This window comes from Bison bison, unplaced genomic scaffold (assembly GCF_000754665.1).
Source record: "Bison bison bison isolate TAMUID 2011002044 unplaced genomic scaffold, Bison_UMD1.0 scf7180017864309, whole genome shotgun sequence".
Lineage (NCBI taxonomy): Eukaryota > Metazoa > Chordata > Mammalia > Artiodactyla > Bovidae > Bison > Bison bison.
The window spans coordinates 4,127,808-4,133,342 of NW_011494881.1; the positions used below are offsets into that span (position 1 = coordinate 4,127,808).

Below are 5,535 nucleotides of genomic sequence, written 5' to 3' on the forward strand. Positions count from 1 at the left end.
GGGGGTGGGGGTTGTTGCTGGGGAGGGGGTCCTCCCCCTGCAGGGGCTGCATCCTGACCCACAGGAATGGGAGCGCCTTCTGAGCACCAGTGTGTTTGGAACTCAGATGAGAAGCACAGCCCTTCTAGCCCCCTGGCTCCACCCTCTTTCCCCCTTCTAGCCTGTCTGGGTTCTAAGAGTAGGCCCAATGGATTCTAGGATCATTTGCTCAAATTCTTTAAGTCAGGAGGTGAGGGAGCCCTTGGGAACAGCTGAAGCAAGGGGCTCTGCGGGAGGGGGCAGGACAAATGCAGAGGTTGCCAAGAAGATGGATAGATGGCAAAAGAGTATCACGAAGCTGTACAGCTGAGGTTCCTGACAACGTGTGAGCGAACTGTGGCCTGAACTGAACTAAAACCACCCTGTAACAGACATCTTGAATGCATGTGATGGCCAAGCAACAAGAAACAAAGCTGCTGTTTAGCGAATGCTTATTCAGCGAGACACTTGCCTCCATATGTCCTGCCGTCCCAACTATTGCAAATTGCTACTATCAGCTCCACTTGTAAATAAGGAGACTGAGGCCCCGAGAAATTAAAAGAAACTTGTGGGGGCTCCCTAGCTACTGAGAGTCACTGGCATTTGAACCCTGGTCTGTTCTACCAAATCTCATATACAGTGGCTCCCAGTGTTATAGGAAATGCTGGAGGGACTTCTCTGGTGGTCCAGTGGTTGAGACTCTGCCTTCCAATGCAGAGGACACTGATTCAATTCCTAGTCAGGGAACTAAGATCCCACATGCCAGTCACAACTAGAGAGGCCTATGCCCTGCAGCTCCTGAGCCTGTGTGCTCCAGAGCCCATGCTCCGCAACTAGGGAAAGCCTTTGCACAGCAACAAGAGTGCAGTGCAGCCAAAAAAAAAAAAAAGCGCTGGGAGTGTAAGCAAAACCCCGCAGTGAAAAGAGGGAAAAGCCCACCAGTTGTGAGCTGATTTTCTGTTTCACTTGGCTGGCATCTGACTCACCTGTCTCCCCTGCCCCAAACTCCCGTTGTATCTTTCTGGAGGCAGATGGACAAGGGTGTTTCATTGGAGCAGAAGGGAATCCTCCTCTTCTTATAAAAACCGAATGAAGCGTCTCCCTCAGAAGAAAGAGCCAGCACCAGGGGGGAGCTTAAGGCAAGAAAGGCTCCTCTATCGCCTCCAATGTCCTCCTCTACAGCTCACCTTGTCCCTACACATCATGGGCAGTGCTGACGTCTGTCCAGTCAAGGGCTACTACATCCAGATGACATTTGCTCCTGCAACACCATCCCCAAGGGGTACCCTGTATTGCCTTTGTCCCCAGCCGCCCAAGGTCCCTTTACCCTCCTCTGCCTGAGCCATGCCGACAGATCGTCTCCTTATTCTCCTCCAGCTCAGATGGACTCAAACTGCCTTAACAACTTTGCCAAAAACAAAGAGAAGTTTCCTGGCTGGCAGTCCAGTGGTTAGGATTCTGTGTTTCATTGTCAACAGCCTAGGTTCGATCTCAGGTTGGGGAATTAAGATTTCTGCTCCCCCACTCCCCGCCAAAAAAAAACAAAAGAGAAATGTTAAAACCAATTATTATTATTATTTTTTCTTTCAGTTGTGCCATGCGGCATATGGGATCTTAGTTCCCCAACCAGGGATCGAACCCATGCCCTCTGCATTGGGAGCACAGATTCTTAACTACTAGACCATCAGGGAAGTCCCCACACCAATTTTAAAATGTCTTAGAATGTTCAGTTCAGTTCAGTTCAGTTGCTCACTCATGTCCAACTCTTTGCAAGCCCATGAATCGCAGCAGGCCAGGCTTCCCTGTCCATCACCAACTCCCGGAGTTCACTCAAACTCATGTTCATCGAGACGGTGATGCCATCCAGCCATCTCATCCTCTGTCATCCCCTTCTCCTCCTGCCCCCAACCCCTCCCAGCATCAGGGTCTTTTCCAATGAGTCAACTCTTCGCATGAGGTGGCCAAAGTATTGGAGTTTCAGATGTTAAAAAGTTCTTAAATTGCAGTGCCTACAAGGAACAGTTTCCTGACCCTAAGCATGCAGAAAGTCATATGCAGGCTTTAGCACTGTTCCTGGTCCCACCAGAGAGAAGAAGGGTGTTTGCTCCCCTTGAATCTCTTTCCTGCTTTCTCCAGGAGGGCAGCTGGGGGCTGGCAGAGATGCCCTGGTCGCCTGACCAGGTGCTCAGGAGGACTGGGGTCACAACGCTAACTCACCATTTCTCTCCATCCCCCCAAGGAGACCACGGATGGGGACTGAGCTAGGCAGCCCTTCTGCCCCATCTTTGGGAAGAGTTGTGGCATTATTGCCTCACGATTGCAGGTTTCTATTCTAATTTTTTCCGAATAAGAGGAGAGGATATTGTTTCTCTTTTTTGCACATCTCTTTTTGATCCTGGCTTAGCCCTAGCCCCCCTCCCACCAACCCTGGCCCCAGTCCTGCAGCCGTTCTGACCGTAGTAGCATGGGAGGGCCTGTTTCTTCAGAAGCCAACTGTGTAGTCTGGTGTCATGTCCAGGGCCTGGTGATAAGGATGGTGTCTTCTGACATCTTCCCAGGCAGCCTCAACCTGTCCCCAGGGTCAGTCACCACTCTCATCCCCAAGTGACTCTTTTATGGGTGGTGGTTCTTTTTTTCCATCTGCTGAAGTCACAATGTTCCTGGATTCTTTCCAGGCCTTGCCCACTGTGCACTGCCTTCAGGGGATTTCAGCTTCCCCAGATTGTTCTGCCCCAGTGCCTGGGATATGCCTTCATCCCCCAGCCAGCTCCCAACGGAGCTCAGAGGTCAGGAGAGTAGCTGGATTGACCATCCTGGCCTCCACTGAATAATTTATTAACCACTGTCTCCATTAGGGGCTGTTAGCACATCAAAGGAGTATTTGTAGAGCCTGGGAAAGTAGTGACAAAGACTTTAGATGGTAGCTGCAGCTATACCGTAAAGTCTCTCTGGGTGAAGTGGAAGTAGAGGGAAGAGGCTCACGTTTGTTCTTGATTACAGCAAAGGCGAGATGAGCCCCAAGTGTCCACATTGCCTAACACGAATGTGTGCTTTGACTCACGACATCCTTGAGTTCAGGACTTTCTAAGTTTGCATTGCCCGGCGCAGTACAGCAAAAAGAGTAGATTCCAGAATCAGCAAGACTGGGGTTCACATCCCAGTCCTGGCATCTGGAAGCCGTGGGAAACCTGGCTCACTGTGGAGTGTCACAAAGGCCGGGCTTTACTCCCAGAAGGATGAGAGCTATGGTGCCGCTCTTAGAGGCCTGGGGAGGGGCCCTAGGGCCACGTGCGTAAACTGCACGGCACAGGAGGGCACTCCGTGAATATCATCCCTCACCCTTCAGGACATGTCCCATCTGGGGACCCTTTGGGGACCCTCCGGTGGCCACCCTCACTCCGAGGTGGCTGCCTTCTGATCATGGCTGTACTTGACTTAGTGCTGTCGTCATAGCGACTGTGCGCTGACTCCTCCACTGTCTCCCACCAATGGGCGAAAGGACCAGCTGTGCTCCTATGATATGATGCTCAGGGGCTGAGGCCGATGGGGTGCCCTGGGAAGCTGATTTTGAAACAAGGAAAGGGAAAGGGAGGAAGCAGGAGTGGGCAAAGGGAGAAGCTGAGCTGCAGTGCAGTCTCAAGGAAGGCCCAGCCCACCCCAGGAAGCTCTGGCGCTGGGATGGCCCTTCAGTGGGCTCGGGGGCAGGCCCACCGTGAGTGGCCTTGGACAAAGGGATTCTGTTCAGCCAAGGCAGTTCATGCAAAGCACTGACAGTGAGGGCTGCGTGCCGGCAGCACCTCTGCCTTCACTGGGGGAGCCACGCATCCCCCGGGGGAAGGCCAGTTCCCAGGGAGTCTCTGCACTGTTCCTGTGTAGAACTTAGAGGTTGGGCAGATTCAGCAAGCATGTCTGTTCCCCTTCAGCTCTGACTTGGAGGATTCCTCAGGTTCACAGAAGTGGGAGAATCAGCAGGTGCGCCTCCCTACCCCTAATCCGAAATCTGGACACCTTAAGGATTTCCCAGAGCACTTAGAACAAACACCAAGCACCTCCCTCTGACCTCCAAGGTCCTCTGGGGTCTGGCCCCTGCTTGTCTTTCCTGCCTCATCTCATGTCACCATCTCTTTTTTTTTTTCCCTCCCAAAGCTCTAGGGCAGAGATGCTTAATAGAATCTTCCACAATGATGAAAACATTTTATACCTGTGCTATCCAATACAGTCGCCGTCAGCTACACGTGACTATAGAATACTTGAAATGTGGTTAGTGAAACTGAGAACTGAGTTCTTTATTTAATTTAATTTTAATGGCCACAGGTGACTAAAGGCTACCAAATTAGACATGGCAGCCCTAACTACAAAGGCCTTTTTTTCTGTTTCCTAGACACCCAAGTTTGTTCCCACCCCAGGGCCTTTGCACTTGCTACGTAGCTTATCTAAAATAATCATCATTTGGACCCTCTCACACTGGCTCCTTCCCATTTTTGAAGTTCCAACTTCAGTTTCATCTCCTCAGAAAGGCCTTCCTCCACCACCTAAGCTAAAGCATTTTCACATTTTCTCGAATTCCATCCTCTCTTCATTACGTTACCATATTTTAACTTCTCTACAGCAGTTACCAATGCCTGGATTTTTCTCATTTATTTCTGATTTTTGTTTGCTTATTGCTTGCAACTAGAAAGAATAATAACAATGTAAAAATCTAACATTTACATACCACTTGCTGTATATTGGGTACTGGTTTAAGCACTTCGCATATATGATCTCACTTAATTCTCACAGTGCCCCCGTGCATCCAGGCGGACACTGAAGTCAGAAATTGACTTGCCCAAGGTCTCATCCCGGGACTCTGTCTTGTTTGCCTCTGTACCCCCAGCACCAGCTCAGGACGGTGCCTGACACAGAAAGCGAGGGCTCCATAAGTAACCATTGACTATGGGCTGGCTAGGACTCTCCTGGGCTGGTGTGAGCCCAGGGTGGTCTCCAGCCCTGGGTGTGGGGCAGCAGCCCTGCAGCTCTGTGGAACCACAGGCCGAAACAGTGGGCTGGAGGTGAGGTCGTGGCCTCCAGTCATACCCAGCCAATCCTGGAGCCCCCAGTGGGCTGAGTGGGAGAGGAGTGAGGACTAGATGGGTGAAACTGTCAGACTTCTCTCGGGGAATGAAGTGATGCTCTCAGCCAATGTGGACTCAGCAGCTGAAGCTGGACAGGGCCGGGCTGGGGCCAGGCTGGGGCTGGGCCAGGGAATGGGGCTGAGCTGGGGCTGAAGCTGCTTAGCCTGTGTTTATTGTGCTTTCCTGGTGCCTCAGGCAGAAGGGGACCAGAGCTTTGGAGACCACCCAGCCTTTCCTTCCAAGAGAGCTCTCACGCCCGCCTGCCCCCCTACCCCACCCCATGGAAACCCTGGCCTCAGGCTGCCCAGCTGCAGGGGCGGGGTGGAGGGGCTGTGTATGGTGGGTAAAGACTTCTCTGCTGTTTTTCCCTGGGAATCAGCACCTGATAAGACAGCCTGGGCTCCCA

At 51.9% G+C, this 5,535-nt stretch overlaps 1 protein-coding gene across 1 annotated transcript in view; it reads left to right on the top strand.

Moving 5' to 3' along the window:
• COL13A1 (collagen, type XIII, alpha 1) overlaps window positions 1–5,535 on the top strand; it is a 153,570-nt gene that overhangs the window by 44,302 nt on the left and 103,733 nt on the right. The gene's annotated exons all lie outside the window — the stretch shown is intronic.